Source organism: Panulirus ornatus, chromosome 3 (assembly GCF_036320965.1).
Source record: "Panulirus ornatus isolate Po-2019 chromosome 3, ASM3632096v1, whole genome shotgun sequence".
Taxonomy (NCBI): Eukaryota; Metazoa; Arthropoda; class Malacostraca; order Decapoda; family Palinuridae; genus Panulirus; species Panulirus ornatus.
The window spans coordinates 16,640,554-16,666,472 of record NC_092226.1 but is presented as its reverse complement, the minus strand read 5'-3'; the positions used below and the strand labels follow the sequence as shown (position 1 = coordinate 16,666,472).

General features: G+C 48.2%; 1 protein-coding gene across 6 annotated transcripts in view; it reads right to left on the bottom strand.

The window, feature by feature from the left end:
- The window catches only part of LOC139760814 (probable 3',5'-cyclic phosphodiesterase pde-5), a 459,357-nt gene that overhangs the window by 417,563 nt on the left and 15,875 nt on the right, over positions 1–25,919 (bottom strand). For 2 of the 6 annotated variants that reach the window (XM_071684469.1, XM_071684460.1), the window contains exon 1: positions 5,206–5,263. The exons of 1 other annotated variant lie outside the window; for it this stretch is intronic. The gene's annotated coding sequence lies outside the window, so the exon portion shown is untranslated. Of the gene's footprint in view, positions 1–5,205; positions 5,268–25,919 lie in introns of those variants that run through there. 3 more of the 6 variants (XM_071684522.1, XM_071684474.1, XR_011715413.1) reach the window with 2 other exon arrangements.

Genomic DNA, 25,919 nt, shown 5'->3' with positions numbered 1-25,919 from the left:
TTTATTACAAAAGTGGGAACCCGTCGGGCATCATAAATGATGAAGATATCGTATCAACGATAAATGGAATCAAAATACATAAAAGCGGAAGCTCAGATAAGCTTTATCCTAGGACAATAAGAGGGACAAAAATGAGATAACTGAACCCTTCACTCCTCTTTTCAGCAAGTCACTCGCTACGGAAAATGTTCCAGAGCCATTAGCAATTTGCCAAAATAACGACGATATTCTGAAAAAAGGTGATAAACCACTGCCTGGAAAATCATTATCCAATTAGCTAAACGCCCGTCAATGGTAAACTCCTAAAAACCATCATGAGGGATAAAACTGCAAACCATTTGAAAGACCATCACTTATCAGATTCTCATTAAGGTTTTCGACCAAATCGTTCTTGCCTGACAAATCTGATTGATTTCCTTTGTGATATAATCATCATGTACGATGAGGCTAAAGCAGGTGGTGTCCTCTATTTAGATTTTGGAAAACCATTCTATAAAGCTCCATAGCTAAGGTTACTGACAAAAGCTAAATCATATCGTATAGACGGGGGTTGTACTTCGATGTTAGGAATTTGGCAGGTTAACCAAGAGGAGCAATGCATGGTCGAGCCTCAGAATGATTAGACGTAAGAAGTGGTGTGCCACAGGGATTAGTCTCGGGACCCGTTCTCTTTCTCGTATATATTAATGACACTGATAATAGGCTGCATCGTAAGATATAGCAATATGAAGACGATACAAAGTTGGGAAATAAATCTACAACAGAGACTGAACACCTGAAGCTCCAAACTGACACAGACAAATTGATGGACTGAGCTCATTAAGGGTGAATGAAATTTGACGACTGCAAAGTTTTACATACTGTGGTAAAAATGAAAAGGCAAACTACAATATGAATTCTGTTGACCTGAAGCCACGTAAACAGTGCACAAAAGAAGATGAAAGGCAAACCAAATTCTTGAGTACAAAAGTCAGGGCCTTCGAATTTAAGTCTATGGAAATCATCCTCATTCTTTACAAGTCACTGGTGCGTTCCCATTTTGAATATCGTGTTCAGTTTTAGTTATCCTCATTGAGGAAAGACAGAAATAATGGAAAGAGTTACTAATATGACACTTGCACTGAGAAACAAATTCTATGACAGCCGAACTAAGCGACCAAGATCTCTTTACCTTAGAAAAGAGAAGGTTAAGAGGTGATCTAATACACGTATCTGAAACTGACAAGGGCTTCGATAATCTCGATCTAACAAGCTACTTGAGGATAGGTTCGTCTGACTTCACTCGTAATAATGGATATAAACAAACTCTCGGGCAAAAGTTAGATACTTTTTCTTCAACTGGATTGTTACGATATGGAATGATATACCAATTAGGAAGGTTCAGAGCAGTACCATCAATACGATCAAGTGCAGAGTTAGCTAATACTTCGCTTCAGATCCTCGACTGACATTATTCAACTCCATGAACAGTTTCCAGGCTATTCTCTCTCTCTCTCTCTCTCTCTCTCTCTCTCTCTCTCTCTCTCTCTCTCTCTCTCTCTCTCTCTCTCTCTCTCTGTCTCTCTCAAGAAGAAGATGAGCACCTCCGTCTGTCTAGTCTCACCAAACCAAACTATGGGCTTCCGGTTTCGTTCACTACTAAAAACCCGCCTTGTTAAGGACTCACTGGTCTGTTGGCGATCGATTTCCTTTGTCCTCCTTGTGTGGACGGCGGCTGTGAGCGTGGAGGGAAGCTACTGGTGTGTGTGTGGAGGGGACGATGCTACTCTGGAGGGAAGGTGGTAGTAACGGAGGGAAAAAGTCCTATGCTCGAGGGAAGCTTGGTTGTGTGGAGGGCAGCTAACGAGAGTCTGGGGGGAAGGAAGCTGCCGGAGTGGAGAGCAGCTACCAGTGTGGATGGAAGGTGCTATTCCGGAGAGAGGGAGAGAGGGAATGAGGAGCCGCCGGCCCCACTTGCCTTCTAAAGGAACCCTATTTACCGAGGTATCAGGCCGGAGCGCTTTTGTTCTCGCGGGACATAACGAGGCGATGTGGCGACCCCGGAGTCGTGTTGCTGAGCTACAGGATACACCGGGAGATACCGACAGAGGCACAGATATGAGCAAGGCCTGCCTTAGGGACGGAGAGAGAGAGAGAGAGAGAGAGAGAGAGAGAGAGAGAGAGAGAGAGAGAGAGAGAGAGAGAGAGAGAGAGAGACTAAAATGAGTGGGAAAACTAATCAACGAGTGAGCAATAAAGGACAACACCAAGACTATTGCACATCTGAACGCTCCTCTCTCTCTCTCTCTCTCTCTCTCTCTCTCTCTCTCTCTCTCTCTCTCTCTCTCTCTCTCACACCAGCATCCCCCCCTCCCTCCCCACCCTCTCTCTCTCCCTGTGAGTGCAGAGCAGCGTAGGATATGAAGCCTAGCATTCCCCCCCCCTCCTCCTCCACCTCCCACCTCATCCTCATGTGGAGCCTCGTAGCCCCCCCCCCTCCCTCCCTCCCCAGCCCCCCCCCCCCCCCCCTCTCTCTCTCATCCTCCTGATATGAAGTCTCGCACTCCCTCCTCCTCCCTCCTCCCTCCCCCTCTCTTCCCCTCGATCTAATGAGGAGCCTCACAATACTCCCCCGTACCACCTGTCGTGAACACACACGCCCCCCCCCCCCCCGATCTCTTCATCTTGATGTGGAGCCTGGCGGCGCTACACGCCTCCCCCTCCCCCCCCCACCCCTTCCCTCCCAGCTACAGTATATTCTTAAACGATTATTCTGAACGCAGCCATCCCATGTTTGGGCCTTGAGCTGCCATACTTTGCGTTATCTACGCCGGCCAGACCATACGCTCGCTTAGCAGGCTGACAAAAGGTCACGCGTACGACCCTGACCTTATCCAGTCCTGCCTTTAAGACGCGCTTGTAAGTCCCCCCCCCCCCCCCGCCACACACACACACACACACACACACACACACACACATCCAGGCATAAATATATATTTATTTATATATATATATATATATATATAGGAATGTGTGAACGAGTAGGTGTTACCGGACTCCAGCAGCTCGAGGTTACACCGTGCATGAAAAGTCACCTTTGGCGAGGTTGTATCACTGGGAAAACAGTCACGTCAAAGACCTTCACACCGTGAAGGATTACTACATCCCTACCGGAGGCGGCGCAAGCCTTGGGCGGCAGGAGGCTTTAGGAAGGAGTCGTGGGCGACACGGCAGGACCCTCTCATAGAAACTGGTCCTGGGGTAATCATGAGTGAATGTGGTGAGAGCGTAAGGGGACGCTGATCTCCCCCTAGCCCCCGCCGCCCCCTCGACTGATGTGAGTGAAAAATGAGAGTGGATTACAGGAGGCGAGTCATTGTTACTGCTCAGGACCCTGGAAAGGTAAGGAGGGAAAGGCCTAATGTTGGGTGCGACTCAGCCCTACACCACACACACACACATATACACACATATACACACACACACACAGACGGTATCCACACTGACCCTCCTTGAACACAGGGTTCACTTGTGAATCCCCTTCTAGTAGTGGTTCACTTGTGGACTCCCCTCTCCTAGTAGTGGTTCACTTGTGACCCTCTCCTGGTAGTGGTTCACTTGTGGACCCCCCTTCTGTTAGTGGTTCACTTGTGACCCTCTCCTAGTAGCGGTTCACTTGTGGACCCCCTCCTGGTAGTGGTTCACTTGTGACCCTCTCTTGTTAGTGGTTCACTTGTGACCCTCTCTTGGTTCACTTGTGACCCCCTCCTGATAGCGGTTAACAACTGGTTCACGTCACACATCTAGCTAATCATCATCATCATCATTAATCATTATCATCATCAACATCATCATCATCATCATCATCATCATCATCATCACCAACATGAACCTCTCTAATAACTAGTTAGCTTCATTACACTACTGTCTCGCGCAGCGTCACGAATGATCGCTAAAGTCTGTCCAGGAGGCTAGGCGTGCTGGTGACACACCTGTGTCAGACAGGATATGCCAACCACACACACACACACACACACACACACACACGCACACACACACACACACACACACACACACTCACACACACACACACACACACACACACACACACACACTCACACACACACACACACACACACACACACACACACGTCCTGGGCTACACAGCCACCTCGGGCCGCCTCACTCACAACACACTCCTGCGTCGCCTGATACTCACAGAGTCCCTGGTAATCCAGGTGACCTCCGAACTCACCTCCTCCTCCTCCTCCTCCTCCTCCTCCGCCTCCTTCTGCTCCTCAGAACAAGAGCGGCATCAGGGCGTCTCTGAGGTACATATATCCAGGTCTTCGTTCATCTCAGTCCCACCTCAGGAGGAAGGGAGGAATGGAGGTACCTCTATACACAAAACAGACCGCGGACTTTTTTTCTTCACTACACAAAGTGCGTTACATGGTCTCGACACACGTCCTGGGCACTGTCAACTTTCCGGAAAGAGCCACAGTATCCTGCCCTGGGGCACTACAGAACCTGGGCCACTACTGCCGCAAGTTCCCTTCGCTCTGGGAAGACATACGACAGCCTTCCCCCGGCTGTAGGAGAGGTCCCCGTGCTCCGTCCCACTGTATCAGCCAGACTGGCACAGGTCCCCTCCCGCGGGGAGGTGTGTTGTAGGGGATGGGGCGGGGCACTGGGGTGCTGAGGGGCGGGGCACTGTAGTGCCAAGAGGGACTGGTGTGTAGGGGCAGGACACCACTGGATGATAAGGAAGGGGCACCGGCGTGAGCAGGGCAGGGCACTGGCACGATGGGGGTGGGGCACTGGCGTGTTGGGGGCGGGGCACTGGTGTGCGGAGGGCGGGGCACAGGCATGCAGGAGAGGAAGGGCAATGGCGTGCTATGGGCGGGGCACTGTTGCCAGAGATCCAGGACCCGGGTGCCAGAGAGCGAGACACTAGGGTGCAGGGAAGCAATAGTGCCTGGGGCTAGGGTCCAGGGGCAAGACTCTACAGTGCCAGGGATGGGCTGGGCGGGTATGGCACTGGGGTGCCTGTGGGCAGGACCCTAATGTGCCGGGAGGTGGAGGCATAGGTGCCAGGAGCAGGACACTAGGGTGCTGGGAGGGCTGGGCTCGGGTGCCAGGGGACAAGGCACTACGGTGCCGGGAGAACGAGGCACAGATGCCAGGGGCGAGGCACTGGAGTGCCAGGAGGGCCAGGCAGCTCACCTGAGCACGGCCACACCGCGCGGACGAGTGAGTGTTGGGTCGTCTTCGGCGGTGGGCACACTGTACCTGCTCTCCCTCCCTCTCCCTGTCTCTCACACACGCACGCTCTCTCCTCGCTCACTCACCTCACACATCCTTCCCCTCCCTTACCGTGCCAGCCTCCTCCTCTCCCTCCCTCCCTTCCTGTCCCTCGGTCTGCCCCTCGTTCCCTCCCCAGTATAGCCACCCCTCCCTACATATAGCCACAGGTGTCTGCCCCTCGTCCACTCCCCAGTATAGCCACCCCTCCCTACATATAGCCACAGGTGTCTGCTCCTCGTCCCCTCCCCAGTATAGCCACCCCTCCCTACATATAGCCACAGGTGTCTGCCCCTCGCCCCTTCCCCAATATAGCCACCCCTCCCTACATATAGCCACAGGTGCCTTTGCCATCAACAAGCAAGCGTGGCAGGGAACACCTGAACAACAGGCAGGAGTCATGAATGTTAAGCACCTGGCTGACTGGCTGGCTGGCTGGCTGGCTGGCACCAGCAGAGGGCCCTCCTCCTCCCTCCGTTTACAGAGCTGTAAGTGGAAAAAGAGTTCTCCCCTCCCCCCACATCTTCCCCCTTCCCCCTCTCCCCCCCTCTTTATCAGCACGTGGAGGGGGAGGGAGGGAGGGGGAGTATCGCACTGGCAAACGGTAACGTGAGCAACAGGTGTGCAGTTAGGAAGCCACAGTGTATGGCGGTCGGTGCAGTACCCCACACCGTTACCTTATTTACACTCTACTTCAGTCTGGGAGGCTTGCTTCTCGCATCCACAGCTCGGCCTGGGACGAGGCTGCATAGCTGCTGCTCTGTTGATCAGCTAGGCTATTTGGGGCGGCAGGTTTATGTACCCGCGCCCGCCCAACTCATTCGCGTACACTTCATACAACTATGTTGTGTGGGAGCGAGATGTTCCAGACCTTGGCCCAGGTCTGTCTCTAAAATTTCCAGGGAGATCGATCAACAGCTTCGGGTCCTTCCATTTTTCTTTTAAGTATGTCGAGTCTTCTTCTGCCTCTACCGCGTAAGGAGGCAGTAATCTTAAGTCAGCGGTAAGGGGCCAGGCCCTCGGGTATTCTCCACGTGTATATGACGATACTTCTCTCTCTCTCGTCTCCTCTTCAAAGAAAACATTTTGGATTCCAATCATCCGTAGTAGGCTTTGAATTTCAATCACTTCGAGTTGAATTTTTCACTTTCAACTTTCTTTTTTACCTCGTCAATCTCTTCTTGATCGTAAGTCTATCTTTGCATATAACATCAATTCAGCAGGAGAAGCAAAATTCCTTTCAAAAGCTTCATCACTAGTTTCGCCTCGATCGTCTGGACGGATCGTAGAACCCAGCCTACCATCTTCTTCGAAGAGAAACTATCGTTCTCCCCCGCCTTCCTGAAGGTACAGTCATCGAACTAACCATTCCCAGATCCTCTCCCATAATACACCTATGTTCACTTCTGTCCTGTGCTCTGTGTTGGTTTTAATTCCCCGAGAATATTAGAGTTGAATCGCCATTACGTTGAACGTGATTAAGAGGGATCAAATGGAAGACCTGAGAAGGAAAAAAAGCCATGATTACATTAACTGTGCTCTGGTTACCATGATTACGATTCCCTTGAGCTGACACCATGATTACATTTCGTATGCTATGACACCATGATTACATTTAGTGTGTACCATGACACAAGGATTACATTTCCCGTTATACGACACCACGAATACACTTCGTGCCCAATGACACCAACATTACATTCTTCCAAAGGCTTCTGCAGAGTTCGTGTGCACTAAGATCAGTCCTTTTTCCTTTCTTCGTCCGTCCGTCCGTCCATCCGTCCGTCCGTCCGTGTCTCTAAAATTCCATCAGAGTGATTGAACGGGTGTAAGAGCCATGGGCCGGCGACCACCCCGGCCCTGGAGCCGTCCTGCCGCTTACTTAGGCAAATTGCTTGACTCTACAAGTCACTCATTCCCCCTCAATACGGCTCCCAAAAGAGTTTCCCCTCTTTTTTTCCCCTCTACCTGAATGATGGTGGAGGGAAGGGGGATGTTACAACGCCGACGTCATGCAATCCTTGCTCCTACACAGCAAGGATGTGAATCATATCACACACACGCAAAGTATGGGTGGGAATGGGTTTTACGATATACCCCTGATGACGCTTGATGTTACGACTTGAGCGAGGGTTAAAGTAGCGGAACGATGTAGCGAGAGTGCTAACGCGATTGCGATACAGCGAGACCGCTAACGCAACAGCGGTACAGCGAGACTGCTAACGCAACAGCGATACAGCGAGACTGCTAACGCAACAGCGATATAGCCAGAGTGCTAACGCAACAGCAATATAGCGAGACTGCTAACGCAACAGCGGTATAGCCAGAGTGCTGACGCGATCGCGATACAACGCGATGTGATATCACGTTAAGGCAAGCCTAGCTATCATATCTGTATGTTGACGTATGTGGCTTACCCCTAAGCCTCGCTAGATGGCTGCACGGGTAAGTGAAAGACCGACACGACGGCACAAACAGAACACCGAAACATGAAAAAAGATAAAAGAAAATGGAGGAAGTTGGCTCGGCGGAGGAATGACATGAAGAGGAACAATGAAAATCAGGCATTTCGAAAAACCCTGCAGAAGGTGAACATAAACGACGACAAACGAAGACAGAATCAAGACTTAAAACGACGACCTAACCACAAAACGAAGACTAGAAAATCATTAAATGAAAAGCCAAGATTCTTACACGAAGACTCCGTAAAGAAAACGGAAGACAATGAACGAAAAACAGAGTCCAAACACAAAGGCTAAAGAAGAGGATGGGGTGGGGCGGGGTGGGTTGGGACTAGAGCGAGATGGTAAGAAAGAGGACACACCAACGAAGGAGGAGGAGGAGGAGGAGGAGGAGGAGGAGGAGGAGGAGGAGGAGGAGGAGGTGTCTGTGTGTGTGTGTGTGTGTGTGTGTGTGTGTGTGTGTGTGTGGGAAGAGCCGGGGTATTGAGGATGAACGTGAAGACCCATCCCCATCAGTGTCAACACGACCCAGCCATCCAAACTTTACTTGACCCTTCGCCACGCGCGCGCGCGCGCGCCCAACACCACCCCACCACTCAGCCCCGCGTCATGAGTCGGCGGGTGTGGACTCCGCCCAGAGGAAATGGTTGGGGACCTTCACCAGGACGGAGAGACAACCATCTACCACGAGATGAAGATGAGTGATGAGTAGCTGACAAAAACGAAAAAAAAAAAAATCAAGAACGAAAAGAAAAAATCCTACAAAGAGCATTTCATGATCATATTTATGATGTATATTTTCCCCCACAATCCAATGCTGAAACTATGTCATATATGATATTGTATTCGGTAAAAGTCATTCTTTAAATCATACATTTGTCACATTTGTTATGTTAATATGAGAACTATTTATATGTTAATATACATTAGCATCTTTACATATATTTCTCCCATGAAGTCCATTTCTTTTCCGGACCAAAATTGCTGTTGAATGGAATCCCTCATTATGTGTCTAACTCGTCTGTTTGTGATGGTGAGGTGAGAGAGACAGAGGAGCCAAACCCCTCCTGATACACGATGCTTTACTGGATAAACACAGAGCGCCTGCAGACGAGAGAAAAGGCCCCAGGAAGGAGGTAAGCAAAGGCGACATAGCTGCGAGCGAGCTGCTGCAAGTGGTCGAGGGTTAGATAAGAGGGTGAGGTGAGATGAGGTAGGCAGCGTTCCCGTGGCGTTCATGCAGGTACTGGAGATGAGACGGGAGTCCTGAACTTCTGGCGCTGGAGAGCTCAATGTGAGTCGTTTAGCGTTTGTGTGGCGGCGCCGATGTGGTGAGGCAGGCATTCCGTTGGGAAGTTGCGCGGATGTCGGTCTCGTGGAGCTTCTAAAGAAGAGAGAAGGTGTTGCCGATGTCCTTAGTTACTGGGTTGTTACCACAGGAGGCATTGGGTATAGGTTCCATGACTGAGGCTGGTGCAGGAGACGGGTGTTGGCGACGTCTCATAGGGGTTGTGCTGGAAAAGACCATGAGAGACATGGAGGGACTACGCAGCCGCTGGTGATGAACCAGGAGTCACATGATGAACGTTTCCAGGCGGAGGAGGAGAAGGAGATCCAGGGACTGCTGGAATGACGGACTTCTTAGATGATGTACGGGTATCTATATGTCAGCCGGGTCGACCAGCACGATAGCGCTGTGTGGCCGTGGCCGCCAGCCTCAATGACGGTGGTTTCCTAAGGAATTAAGGAGGGTTCAGGTAAGGTCACCTGTCGTTCTGTGGGTTGGGTGTCCGTCAGGCAGCGGGAATATGATATCAACACTATCATGTGGGATTCGAGTCGTGAAAGTGACTTAGATTTAGTTATGGATACGTAAATTTACAACATCTATAACCAATGTCTTAAGCATGAAATTAAAAACATTTTTCATTATATATCTGGCTGAAATAACAACTAATTCCTGTGTAACAGAACTCATTCTTCCCTTTGGTGCAATCACTTGAAAAATTCTAGGTGACAAGGCTCTAGAACTGTGACAATGACTCAGTGTGAATTCTTGTGACTGTACGTATGACGCGCGTGTTACGGAGTCTGGCTGAATTACCTTCAGCTGTGACAGCCATCAGGTCCACGATCAAACACGGACGCTTCAGTGGCAGTAAGCCCCCTGGACTGATGAACCCGAAGCTAAATATCGGTGTTATTTTTCTTCTGTTTTCCCGGCTTGTTTACCGCACACCCCAAGATCCTTCCAACAAAGCCATCCCAAATTCTTCAGCTCCTGCAGCAGCCCCTCCGGTCAACAATCAAGAAAGATATTTATAGCTTTACCCTCCAACCAGCCACCGGGATGAGAGAGAGAGAGAGAGAGAGAGAGAGAGAGAGAGAGAGAGAGAGAGAGAGAGAGAGAGAGAGAGAGAGAGAGAGAGAGACGACTCAGGGCTGAGTCCAAGGCTACACACAGCCATTCGAGTCTTATCCATTTTCCAACTTTCCTCTTGATCACGGGACTCGCGAGAACCCTCCAACCCGACACCTCGCAAACTGAACTCTTCAAACCCGACCCTCCAGTCAACGCTCAGGAAAGATCTTTACTGCTCTACATCCAATCATCTACACCCACGGTAGACATTCTGTCATAATAAAGAAATTTCATATATATATATATATATATATATATATATATATATATATATATATATATATATATATATATATATATATACACACACACAAAGAACTCCTTTTAAACATGTCTCGTTACTTATGATATTAAGAAAAACGTTACCAGATGTCTTTGTTTATATCTAAGAGAAAACCAATAAAGTGTAAAAACAAAATAGTTACTGATGGAGTATATGACATATTGATGAAGTCCACCACAATATGACGCATACTGATGAAGTCCACCACAGCACGACACATACTGATGGAGTCCACCACAGCACAATACACACTGATGGAGTCCACCACAGCACAACACACACTGGTGGAGTCCACCACAGCACAACACACACTGGTGGAGTCCACCACAGCACAACACACACTGATGGAGTCCACCACAGCACAACACACACTGAAGGAGTCCACCACAGCACAACACACACTGATGGAGTCCACCACAGCACAACACACACTGATGGAGTCCACCACAGCACAACACACAATGAAGGAGTCCACCACAGCACAACACACACTGATGGAGTCCACCACAGCACATCATCAACAACCATCAGGAGTGGACTGGGGCCGACGACGTCACCATAAATTACACCAAGACTGTGATGGTGCACATTACCCTGGGTGCATGACAACATACTGCCCCTTGATACATCACACTAGGCCATGACATCCTCCAGGTAGTCAGACACTTAAAACTTCTCGGTGTCACGACAGACGACGGCTGAAGCGGGACGCCTCATGCCAGGTCAATTATCATCAGATCTTCCTCATACCATCTGTACCTTCTCCGCCGACTGGGATCACTTGGCTTTCCACCCGCCCGAGTTCAGGAATGTCTATACCATCTTCATTCCACCTCAGCTCACCTACCAAGAGGTCCTCGTCTTGCTGCACCTGTCCACCCTCTCCGAGCGACATCGGCAGCTCACACGACAGTTCGGCAATAACCTGCTGACACAACTCCGTCACAGAGAGCTCCTCCTCCCAGATCGCCCCTCCACCACAGACCGCCCTTCGTCGCCACAAGCGTCTTATTCCAACCAGAGCTTGTACACACAGATAGAAAAAACTGTCCTATACCTACTAACCAGTGTGAGCGTCAAGTGCACTACTAGTGAACAGCTCAGTGTCTGATAGTTAGGCTGTGTGGTGTGTCTCAACTGCTGTATGACTGTAAATGCATCACGTGATGATCAACCAAGTGTATAATGTACAAACCATAGAATCTACCCTGTAAATATCCCTTTATCCCCGCCACCCAGTCTGGCTGGATGTACCTCACCTAAGTGCTTATCCAGGGCGAAGAAATATCCAGCTCAACTTTTAAACTCTTGTATGATTAGGTAGCCAGTAACTAGGATGGCCTCACCAGTTCTGCAATAACTGTAACACCTTAGCTGTGCATTTTCAGCCGAATGGCTGCTAAAAAAACCCATAAACAATCATATATATATATATATATATATATATATATATATATATATATATATATATATATATATATATATATATATATATATATATATATATATTAGGTGCACAAAAATACGACTCACAGTGATGTAGCCCACTTTACCGACAGTACAGCTCGACAATACAAAACACATACACCAAAATATCTATATTCTCGTCAAATCTCTTCCTCATTTTCTATAATATTTCTCAAGAAACAACGGTTATTCAAATGCGAGGCCACACAGACACAAAAATTCGACACACTTCAAATAATACGAAAATCAACTGTAAAGATAAATGACCATCTTATATAAATCATTCTATTGTGCTGCACTCTACATTATCCTGTACTACATAGAGCAGTTCTATATAACATTAATCATGTATTTCTTCAAATGTAAAAGATTCTTTTCAGGCTGTTAAAAGCTGTTTTCTTTTTCCTTTTTTTTTTTTAGATCTGAGCGACATCAATTGTTTCGTTAATTATGAATGTTTGGCTTCCAGTAAAGAAACGATGAGAATATGGCGGAAATCACAATGTGCTTATATAATTCAGAATTCGTTGTGGTCTAGTGAACTATTATGGAAAAGTGTGTGTGTGTGTGTGTGTGTGTGTGTGTGTGTGTGTGTGTGTGTGTGTGTGTGTGTGTGTGTCAAGCTGGAGAAATGTAGCCTCACGTCCCTCCGTAACCTTGCCACATACCCGGTCGTGCCCTCTAGTTGCGTATTCTCTTTTCCGACTCATGAGAACCGTTCTCCGTCCAGGCAGTCAAGACCTCTTAGAAATTTAGATCTGGCTTTCATGTCTCGTTTCATCTTTCCTCTTCTTCCAGGGCAATGCAGAGGGAAGGCTTCCCTCTTCTCTTTGTAGCTCATTCCACACAATTCTGGAAACATTCTTGTTGTTTCCCCTTCGGATCCTTTTCACCGGGTCTTTATGGCTCCTCATATATGTCACAAAGGTTCCCCCCCCCTCACACACACACACACACACACACACACACACACGCACACATACACACGCAGACACATACACACGCAACACACACACACACATACACATCAGCTGGCGCTGGAAGTGACATCCTGCCTTCATACATCACGTTTTCTCAGTTATGTACACACAACACGACGTTGTCCTGACTTACAGAAATTATTTCCTTATTACAGCAGATGATCTGACTAACTCAACACACTAAGCCTCTCTCAGTCATGACATGGAATGGCATTACCGTCTGTCTCACATCACGCTCGAGGCTCGAGTCACATGGGCAAAAGTCCACACCAAGACCGGGGTCTTCATTGAAATTTAGCGAGGTTAATGAAAGAGAGAAAGGAAGAGACGAGGAAAAGTTTCAGTGCAATTTTTTTGGGGGGGAAGTGAAATACTGTCTTTTAAAAAGTACCAAGCAATACTTACTGGAGAAAAACTTTAGAGGGTAAAGAGTTCCAAAGGTTTTGAGGTGCAGGGAAAGAAACAGTTATCAAAACGGCCCACCCTTGAGTTGCCAACGGCCACAAAGTAATCACGAGAACACACAAGCAGCCAGATATCTGGAGCAATGATATATATATATATATATATATATATATATATATATATATATATATATATATATATATATATATATATATATATATATATATACGAACCTGCGTGTTCGTTGTGTTTATGATAGAGATTTGTATGGTTAGGTAAGCCACGTAGTGACCTGAGAGATCCCAAGAGATTCCTCGACCGGTCCCACGCGTACCTGTGATCTCACACACCTCAAGTTACGTGGCCAAGATTAGCAGGGCATTGTCGCAACCGGCCGCTAATTACTTCTCAGGTCCCTATGGTCAAGTGACAACGGGGTTAGCCACGACGTCATGCCTGGGAAAGTTCGCCCACTCATCCTGGTTGTGTCATCAGAGATGCAAGGCTGGGCCATTAGACAGTATGAGGGCCGGACCTTACGCCTCCTCCAGTCATTCACGTCGGGATGAGGGATAAGGGCGTAACTGAATCAAGGGCAGCTGTGGTCATCCCGACCTATCGTACCCGTAGGTGGCGGATCAAGGCTTGGTTAGCTGTTCCCACCTGGCGGTTCCTTCAGATAAAAGGCTCAGACATCAGTCTAGCAGCCGATTCCTTCAGCAGTCCCGTGAACAGAAAGGTAATGTAGGCTTTCCTCGTCTCAAACCCCGTAGCCATCGCTGCCCTAAATTATAGTGTTATACTATATCATGTCAAGTCTGAGTGTAACAACGTATCAGAACTTATAGAATTGCCCAACGAATGAATGCTTCGCATTATGTTTCCAAAGTCAACTTGTCATAAAGGAAAGAGATCTCCTGGTCTGAAATCTAAACCTGGAATGTAGAATGTGGAATATTGAATGTTAAGTGTTAACGAAAGTGTTTGTACTCGATTAATGTGCTTTTGTTATCTTGTACTCTTATTTCTTGTATTATAGGTAGATATAACCTTGGTGTTTGCTTTCATCCCATAACGTTAAGATAGCGTTATCCAGTGTGCGTAACAAATACAACTGACGGTTCTTCCCAGTACGATTCGTAACAATATATATATATATATATATATATATATATATATATATATATATATATATATATATATATATATATATATATATATATATATATATACATCACAATGCATAAAAAGTCTTTTCTAACATCGGCGATAAACGGCTAACTCTCCGCCGACGAAAAATCAAGGAGACGATGATCATGCAATAATCCATGACCAAGTTCGCCAAGGAGGACAACTGTTCCTCCTCCTCCTCTCGAGTGTACTCACGCCTCCCACACACGCTCATGACGCAGCTGAACGTGTCTCTCAGCAAACCCTGACCAAACCTACACACACACACACACACACACAGCAACAGCCACAGTGGCTGCAGCTGCTGTCCACAGGAAGTCTGGATCGTAAAGTCGTACACCACTTGACCAGTAGTCGTAGAGAAGAAAAGAAAACAGTCTCCCGACGACCCAAACCCCACAGAAAACGAGGGAAGTGTGCAGATCACTTGGGCTCCTCCGTCGCAGCTGGGTCTTCCGTCGCGCCCACCAACCCCAGGCAGCAGGAGGAGATCAAGACGTTCTTCCTCCTCCTCCTCCTCCTCCTTCCTCCTCCTCCTCCTCCTTCCTCCTCTTCCTTCCTTCCTCCTCCTCCTCCTCTTCCTCCTCTTCCTTCCTCCTCCTCCTCCTCCTTCCTCTCCTCCTCCTGACGGGTGGTCACAGTCTCTGTCCTCTCAGCTCACGTGGATCTGCAGGTCGTAAACCTGACTCGCCGCCGGTCACAACTGCACGTGTGGCCGGGTCAGCTGACGTGTGCCACGTTACGGGGACGCAGTTCTCCACCAGCAGACTGACGCACAGGGACGCACTTCCCCACCAGCAGACTGACGCACAGGGACGCACTTCCCCACCAGCAGACTGATGCACAGGGACGCACTTCCCCACCAGCAGACTGATGCACAGGGACGCAGTTCCCCACCAGCAGACTGACGCACAGAGACGCACTTCCCCACCAGCAGACTGACGCACAGGGACGCACTTCCCCACCAGCAGACTGACGCACAGGGACGCACTTCCCCACCAGCAGACTGACGCACAGGGACGCAGTTCCCCACCAGCAGACTGATGCACAGGGACGCAGTTCCCCACCAGCAGACTGACGCACAGGGACGCAGTTCCCCACCAGCAGACTGACGCACAGGGACGCACTTCCCCACCAGCAGACTGACGCACAGGGACGCACTTCCCCACCAGCAGACTGACGCACAGGGACGCACTTCCCCACCAGCAGACTGACGCACAGGGACGCAGTTCCCCACCAGCAGACTGACGCACAGGGACGCAGTTCCCCACCAGCAGACTGATGCACAGGGACGCACTTCCCCACCAGCAGACTGACGCACAGGGACGCACTTCCCCACCAGCAGACTGACGCACAGGGACGCAGTTCCCCACCAGCAGACTGACGCACAGGGACGCACTTCCCCACCAGCAGACTGACGCACAGGGACGCAGTTCCCCACCAGCAGACTGACGCACAGGGACGCACTTCCCCACCAGCAGACTGACGCACAGGGACGCACTTCCCCACCAGCAGACTGACGCACAGGGACGCACTTCCCCACCAGCAGACTGACGCACAGGGACGCACTTCCCCACCAGCAGACTGACGCACAGGGACGCACTTCCCCACCAGCAGACTGACGCACAGGGACGGAGTTCCCCACCAGCAGACTGACGCAGAGAGACGCAGTTCCCCACCAGCAGACTGACGCAGAGAGACGCAGTTCCCCACCAGCAGACTGACGCACAAGGACGCAGTTCCCCACCAGCAGACTGACGCACAGGGACGCAGTTCCCCACCAGCAGACTGACGCAGAGACGCAGTTCCCCACCAGCAGACTGACGCAGAGAGACGCAGTTCCCCACCAGCAGACTGACGCACAGGGACGCACTTCCCCACCAGCAGACTGACGCACAGGGACGCACTTCCCCACTAGCAGACTGACGCACAGGGACGCAGTTCCCCACCAGCAGACTGACGCACAGGGACGCAGTTCCCCACCAGCAGACTGACGCACAGGGACGCAGTTCCCCACCAGCAGACTGACGCACAGGGACGCAGTTCCCCACCAGCAGACTGACGCACAGGGACGCAGTTCCCCACCAGCAGACTGACGCAGAGAGACGCAGTTCCCCACCAGCAGACTGACGCAGAGAGGCGCAGTTCCCCACCAGCAGACTGACGCACAGGGACGCAGTTCCCCACCAGCAGACTAACGCTGAGAGACGCAGTTCCCCACCAGCAGACTGACGCAGAGGGACGCAGTTCCCCACCAGCAGACTAACGCAGAGACGCAGTTCCCCACCAGCAGACTAACGCAGAGAGACGCAGTTCCCCACCAGCAGACTGACGCACAGGGACGCACTTCCCCACCAGCAGACTAACGCAGAGAGACGCAGTTCCCCACAAGCAGACTGACGCACAGAGACGCAGTCCCCGACTTACTGTTTAAAGGGAAACGAGACGACGGAACAACTGTTGACGGGAATAATGACCTTCGAGGTCATTACTCTGAGATCGTAGAGAGGTCATTGTTCACGGCCCTCCTGACCCCGCCATCTTCCGTGTGAGGACCACTGGAACAAGCCACAACCTTCCAGGAGGAGGAGGACATGACCCTACGGCCTCCTGCCGCCAGTTTTCATTTACAGTCGCGGGTCAACCCTTCACTGGCGTGACACCTGTGGTTGACGGAGATGTAAAACCCATATGGGGAAAAATGCTTCGTCTCCATAAACCAATATGCTAAAAAAATGCCTCGTCTCCATAAACCAATATGCTAAAAAAAAAAATGCTTCGTCTCCATAAACCAATATGCTAAAAAAAATGCCTCGTCTCCATAAACCAATATGCTAAAAAAAATGCTTCGTCTCCATAAGCCAATATGCTAAAAAAAATGCTTCGTCTCCATAAGCCAATATGCTAAAAAAAAAATGCTTCGTCTCCATAAACCAATATGCTAAAAAAAAATGCTTTGCCTCCATAAACCAATATGCTTAAAAAAATGCTTCGTCTCCATAAACCAATATGCTAAAAAAATGCTTCGTCTCCATAAACCAATATGCTTAAAAAAATGCTTCGTCTCCATAAACCAATATGCTTAAAAAAATGCTTCGTCTCCATAAACCAATATGCTAAAAAAAATGCTTCGTCTCCATAAACCAATATGCTAAAAAAATTAAAAAAGGCTTCGTATCACGGGTCATCCTTCTTCTGCCATCAACACAGTCATCAATTTACTTTCTGGTTACCTCAATATTCACACTCTGCTCTAGTTGAAAATGAAGGGAGCTACATCCTTTACCTCAACAACAAACTATAACATGACTAGAAGCCCTCAGTGTCTGCAGAGGTTAGGAGGTGTTACTGGTTCCTCATCTTCACCCCAGAGACGAGCATGAGAACTGAACGCTTCTATACTCCCCAGGGGAGTTTATCCTTCGCAACTCCGCTGCTGAGGATGCCTTGCGAGGAAGGACATAAATTGTGTGTGTGTGTGTGTGTGTGTGTGTGTGTGTGTGTGTGTGTGATTACTATATGTGTATTGTTGGGAGGGAGTTTTATACTCGCGCTGCCCTCGTTTTTTAAACGCCGTATATATGAATCATGTATTTACTTCTGTGTGTTTATACACATACAACCCAACCTACACTCATTTATCAGCTGTCCACAAGGGGAGGATGAACAACTGGGATGAGTGTGGACCGACTGTCGTGCCTAGGATTCGAACCCATGCGGACCCGAACTTGGGCAGGTACGAGTGTTGCTATCTTTATACTGCAGAGACATTTACGCACGTATTGTCTTGTATAGTAATATATATATATATATATATATATATATATATATATATATATATATATATATATATATATATATATATATATATATATAATGTTTTAACTATATGAATGTGTGAACAAGTAAATGAATAACCAATTAACACACACACACACACACACACACACACACACACACACACACACACAAACCAGACATCACCCGTCCCTACAACGCTACAAACTCCGTTTCCATGCGTGCCAGGGCGCCCAGGACTCTTTGTGCCTACAACGCAACTACCATAATAATGAAATGGACCACTTACTACGCACCTGCCCTGCACCCTCCGCACTTAGACGTATGCTCATCTTTACGACCTATTGTCCCCCAGCCAGTGGGGTCTTAAGAATATATGGCGTGGGAGGAAAACTGCTAAGAAGAGAGAGGATTTTATCAAGGGTGAAGGTCGTGTGTACGAGTAGGAAGAAAGGAGAGTGGGTGGTTCCAGGTGAAGGTCGATCTGTGGCAAGAGTGTGGGATTTTATTATGGATGTTTAATCTGTTTATGGATGGGGTGGTGAGGAAGGTGAATGCAAGAACCTTGCATCGAGTGGAAAACATGCAGTTTCTAAGAGATGAGAGGGCTGGGAAATACGTCAGTTGTTGTTTGATGATGCAGCACTGGTGGCTGATTCGAGTGAGAAACTGCATAAGTTGGTGACTAAGTTTGGAAGTGTGTGAACGGAGGAAGTTGAGAGTAAATGTGAATAAGAACAAGGTTATTACGTTTAGCAGGGTAAAGGGAAAGGATAGTTCCGTCGCGAGTTTGAATGGAGAATATCTGGAGGACGGGAAGCGTTTTAGATATCTAGGAAAGTAGAACCATGGAAGCGAAAAGATGTGTGAAAAGAGAGGTTCTTATCTAGGAGGGCAAAAATGGATATGTTAGAAGGTATACTAGTCCCAGCAATGTTGTGTTGATGGTAGACATGGGCTATAAATGAGGATGTGCGAAGGAGGGTGGATGTGTTTTGGAAATGAAACATTTGAGGGCAATATCTGGGGCGAGTTGCTTTGATCGAGTGAGTAATATAAGGGTAAGAGATAGATCTGGTAATAAAAGGAGAAAGCTGAAGAGGGTATATTGAATTATTTTTGGACATATGGAGAGAATGAATGAAAATAGGTTGACAAAGATTGTATGTGTCAGAAGTGGAAGGAACAACAAGGAAACAAACTGGAGATGAAAAGTTGGAGAGGAAAAGATTTTCAGTGATTGTGGCCTGGCCATGCAAGAAAGTGAAAGGCGTGCACGGGAAAGAATGATTTGGAACGAAGTGGTATACAGGGATCGACGTACTGTTGATGGACTAAAGTGCGGCATATATATGTGCGTGTATGGGTGTTTATATATAGATATATGTGTACGTTGGTGGTTGGGCCATCTCTTCGTCTGTTTCCTTGCGCTACCTCGCTGACGCGGGACACAGCGATTAAGGACAATAAATGAATGAATATATATATATATATATATATATATATATATATATATATATATATATATATATATATATATATATATATACAACGCTAGGAATCCATATATCGTCGAACACCAGAGGGCATGATGAACAGCTGAGGTGACCGGGAATCGAACCAGAGTCCTGGAGATTTAAAGGACGCATCTCTAGACACTGCACTGTGTTCGTGTTAACCTGTTCCTGAACACGGGGGAGGGCTCTTAAAACTCTTGTCTTCCGTCATGCTGCTCTGCAACCTCTCTTTCCTCACACGAAGTCTCTCTAATGTCATCCCAGCGCTACCTCACTTCATTCCTCCACTCCCTCACCATATCTTACACACTCACTCTCCAGTGATACAACTCCACTCATGAATTTGAGTTATGATCGCGTTTTTCTTCGTCCATGATGATTGACGTCTTCCTTCGTCCGTTATGATGACGTCTTCCGTCTGTGATGAAGTCTTCCTTCGTCCGTGATGACGTCTTTCTTCGTCCGTGATGATGACGTCTTCCTTCGTCTGTGATGACGTCTTCCTTCGCCCGAGATGATGTCTTTCTTCGTCGATGATCACATCTTCCTTCGTCCGTGATGACGCCTTTCCTCGTCCGTGATCACGTCTTACTTGATCACGTCTTCCTTCGTCCGTGATGACGCCTTCCTTCGTCCGTGATGACGCCTTTCCTCGTCCGTGATCACGTCTTACTTGATCACGTCTTCCTTTGTCCGTGATGACGCCTTTCTTCGTCCGTGTTGACGTCTTCCTTCGCCCGAGATCACGTCTTCCTTGACCACGTCTTGCTTCGTCCGTGATCACGTCTTCTTCCTTCGTCCTTGTATCATACAACGCGAGGAAGTCCGTGGCCGATGACCAATCCGGAGCTTACGTCCTTTATTTCGGACATGGTACCATCCCCAACCCCCTTTCCTCCCACGACTTTTGACCCGCCTGACCCAACTCTACTCTTCTTTTCTTCCGAGGCACATGACCTCACCTGGCGAGGCTGGTGACCTTCCCTGCCAGCGGTCCAGTGTGACCCAACGACAGAATAATCCGATACCCGAGGATGGGATGTTCTGGGTGGCCAAATTGATCATCAATGATTAGATTAATATCCGCTAATTACTCTTCCCTCTCTCCCCCCCAACCCACCACCCCCTCTACCCCCATGGCGCAAGTTGGTACTCCTCCTCTACTTCTTCCTCCGACTGCTCTACTTCCTCCTCCTTCTCCTCCTCCTCCTCCTCCTCCTCTTCCTCCTCCGCCTCTACCTCCTCTCGGGCCCGCCACTGTTTCCACACAAACCGAATCTTTCCCATGGCTCTCGTCTGGTGCTGTTCCCTCCTGGTTACGATGATGTGTGTGTGTGTGTGTGTGTGTGTGTGTGTGTGTGTGTGTGTGTGTGTGTATGTGTGTGTGTGTGTGTGTGTGTGTGTATACGGAGCAGTAGGTTGTGTATACCGACCGTTGTAAGACACACACAGAAGACAATTCTACGGTCTACAACCACTACAACAACATAAGGCTTGTAGCGCCCCCCCCCCCCCCCCCACACACACACACCTCGTCTGAAGGGATAAAATATTGATGGGGATTGATCATTCTTCAAGCCTCTCACCGACTCCCTAAATAGAAGGACTTAATCAGCGGGAAGTCTCGGCCACGCACGCTAACATGCACGCCTGCCTGCCCCTCGCGCGCACACACACACACACACACACACACACACACACACACACACACACACACACACACACACATCCTCATGTACACACGTTCCACACACAGGAATGCAGACAGCAACAGACCACTGAATCCTCAAGGGACTGTTTACAAGGCAGTGGAAGAGATGAGACACACAGATGATAGTGGTGGTGGTGGTGGAGGGACGAACTACCAGAGGATACAACATAACTTGGTGACAGAGGCTTGTAAACTGAGGGATTCCTCTCATTAACTACGGACACTTAACCTTACGTCTCAGTCGTGGCGATGTGAGGCGAGGATGGTGTATTTTCCGAAGGCATTTTATGATGTCATTTTCGACGACTCTTCTTGGCGTTAAAACTGTTCCATATGTCAACAAACCTAGTGACAGAACGAGCACTCTGCTCTCGTTCGAAGTACGCGCCTCTGATTCATAAGTCTATACTACCAGATGAGATAAGGAGAGATTCAGTTTTAAACCACTACTTCGATCGAGGCTGCTATAGTGGCCTTGAATACTTTTACATAGGTGTACTGCTGTATTCCCTATATCTGTGTCATTTGTGTGTTCAAGGTGGCCAAAACTGAACGCAGTGTTCGAGGTGGGGACGTGCTAATGTACTGTAAGGAGAGACGATTTATCTCCAATGCTCATATTCGAATGACTTACTTATGAACACTAAAATGTGTTCGCCATTCATTTAACTGTTACGATAATGAATATCCACACTTCCATAAAAAAAACTTAATATATATATATATATATATATATATATATATATATATATATGTGGCCTTTGTTGTCTTTTCCTAGCGCTACCTCTCGCGCACGCGGGGGGAGGAGGGTGCCATTTCATGTGTGGCGGAGTGGCGGCGAGTATGGATGAAGGCAGCATGTATGAATACGTACATGTGTATATATGTATATGTCTGTGTGTGTATATGTATGTATATGTTGAAATCTATGGGTATGTATATGTGCGTGTGTGGGCGTTTATGTATATACATGTGTATGTGGCTGGGTTGGGCCATTCTTTCGTCTGTTTCCGTGCGCTACCTCGCTAACGCGGGAGACAGCAACAAAGTATATATATATATATATATATATATATATATATATATATATATATATATATATATATATATATATATACCACACATACACACACGCCCGCGCATGACGGTTCCAGACATACACATATACTCTCACACACGCGCCGTAACGCGTGTTTGAGCGTTACTGTTAGCATGAGGCTGGTGCTGAGAGGTCTGGGAGGGGGCGGGGAGGGGAGGGTCTAGATTGGGGTCCCTCCCTGTTTGGTAAAGGGGGGGGGGGTATGCGCAGAAGGGGATGCGCGAGTACTTTCAATTCGGTCTGTAGAGCGAGGCGCTTGAGCCTTGCCGGATGTGTGCCCGCCCAGCCAACCTCCGCTAATTAACACTCATTATAATCTTCCGTACAGCGAGCAACAAACAGATACTAGAAAATATATATCCCCTTCAACACCCATGCTAGACTTAATGTTTCTAGGTTATATCGAACGTGTGGACATAGTAACCTATTTCTAAAAAAAAAAGAAAAAATACGGCATTACATTTTTTCGGAAGCTCTACGGAGATGAAATCTGAATAAATTATTTCGTTTATGTATATATATATATATATATATATATATGCATGTGTATATGAGTAGCTGGGCCATTCTTCGTCTGTTTCCTGGCTCTACCTCGCTGACGCGGGAAACAGCGATTAAGTATGATCAATGAACAAAATGAAACACAAAGTTTATGAGGGAAAAAAAATTTTTCCGTCAAATGCTATGATGATTGAAAAGCCTTCATCGACGCCCACTCTCTCCAACACTGTGTCCCGTTTTCTTCCTGGAGAGCAGTAGCATGGGTTGCGCATTGCTGGGTCTGGTGGGAGGTCACCTTCTAGCTTATGTGATTCACCTCTGGTCCTCCTCCTCCTCTCCTCTCAAGGAGTATGGTGATATGGTGAGGTTTCGCGAAGCCCTCGCCATCCCCAATGTATTTGACGGCACGTGGCGTGGCGGCATATGCTCTGCCTTCATCAATTCCCCTTTCCTTTCTTCCTCCTGCTTCTATCTATCCCGTAAAGCGTAGTTTGCCCTCTGGCCGTCACATCGCAAGTGGCGCTGCTGGTGCCACTGTCCCCCCAGGGAGGTATCCTAACATCTACTCTCTTTCCTTTCTCAGCAACTTCTCTCTACCGTGTCTAACCCTGACCATTCTCAGCTCACTTTCTCTCGACTCCTGATTCTAACATTCTCTCTCTCTCTCTCTCTCTCTCTCTCTCTCTCTCTCTCTCTCTCTCTCTCTCTCTCTCTCTCTCTCTCTCTCTCTCTCTCGTACCGAACATAATTTTCCTTGTCACTTCGGACCTGTGCAGCAGAATGAGAAAGCAATAATCCACTTAGATCTTATAACGCTAAAAAGTGCAATTTCCCTGATATCTATGAAAAAGTCATTCGTTAACCTCTGTTCCATTTCATACTTCACATTATCTCAATCCTGTGATAATATAACCATGGTAGGCTTACCCAGAGCCTCCACTCCGTTCTGGAGACCCCACATAACCAACATCAGAAAGTCCGCTTCCCAAGAGCCGGATGCGTTGTATAGATGCCGTAATTATTTTTCTCGTGAGCAGATGTTTCATATCTACTGGGGTCTTATACAGCCAAGCGTGAAGCACTGCTAACACACCTGGGGGGGTGGCTCTTCCTCCGCCTCTTTACTCGGGCGGAATCGAAAGCCTTCCATCTCATTAACTTCTTCTGGCATCACTTCTCCTCAACCGCAATGTTGCCTCTCTCTCTCTCTCTCTCTCTCTCTCTCTCTCTCTCTCTCTCTCTCTCTCTCTCTCTCTCTCTCTCTCGTCTGTACAAACATTACTCCGGCCTTGTACTTCCCTTGTAAACTTCTCTGCCTCTGTCAATGCCCTCAGGGTTTGGTCGTGAGGCATGCGTCTGACAGCTCCTTCCCCACAGTTTCTGGGAGTAGACCATCCACTCGAGCGTTGCCCGCTGCGATACCTTCTTCTTCTTCCCTCGAGCAGTTCAAACTTGGACTCATCTTCCTTCTTTTGTCCTTTACTTTCGTGTAACTTTTCTCTCTTGAGGAGTCAGGTCTAGAAACACCAGTGGAGTCCTGATTAATTGCCTCTCTCTCTCTCTCTCTCTCTCTCTCTCTCTCTCTCTCTCTCTCTCTCTCTCTCTCTCTCTCTCTCTCTCTCTTCTCTTCTCTCTCTCTCTCTCTCTCTCTCTCTCTCTCTCTCTCTCTCTCTCTCTCTACCTCACGTTCGTTCTCTCACGCAAGATGGTTGGTTTCTACAACGAATGGGACGTGTTTCGTCCCTTCACTGTCGGTCATTGAGGGAAAACAAAAAAAATAGTTCTTCCCTACCTCTGCGGTGCTCTGGCGTGGTACAAATATTCTCGAGTCACTTATTCCTCTCTAACTAATATTGATCGAATATTCAATACATCCTGGTAATTCCTGGTCATTACATTGATTCCGGCAGTTCTCGAGAATATCCACAGTTCGTGACACTTCCAAGAAATTCCGAATTCACGACCATTCCACTTCGACACTTTAATCACCCACTTCGACTAAAATCTTCGCCAATCATTCCACTTCGACTCCATAATTCCCCTAACCATTCCGGACGCAGCCATGTCAATATACGTGACACCAACGCAACGCAACCCTCGTTGCGTCACGACACATGACCTGGACACTTAGTGCGTCCTGGTTCACGAGGACCAGCCAGCCCTCTCTACCTCACTCTGAATAAGCAACCAAGAAGACCCGCCAACCCCACCACCGCTGGCCTCCCACCAGCCAACCCTGCCTTGATCACAACCAGCCATGACCTCAGTACTTAACCACGAGCCAGCCACCGTCTGCCATGTGTGTGTGTGTGTGTGAGAGAGAGAGAGAGAGAGAGAGAGAGAGAGAGAGAGAGAGAGAGAGAGAGAGAGAGAGAGAGAGAGAGAGAGACCACTTTTTCCTTACCTCATAAAGACTAACCGATACTCCTTACCTGTAGCCTTCAACCAAACTACATAACATCAACTGTATTTGATACCATTTGTATTGGATCACCATTATTATTTCAGCAGCTCCTACACACATATATCAGGTTTAACGATGTCCCTGTTCATCTTATTAAGGTAAATATGCTACCCATCTTTTTAAGGTAAATATGCTACCCTCCGCCCCATCGGTCGCCAGCAGCCCTGAAGGCAACCACAAGCCACCGACCATTCCTCCTGACGACGACCATCGTCGAGGGTCATGCTCGAGACCCACCCTCGTCAGCCTGTGCGATGCCTCAGCGGCTTGAGTCCCTCGGTGGCTGGAGACGGAGGCACGCGTAATCTCCCTCGACTGTTGACTGTGAGGGAAGGT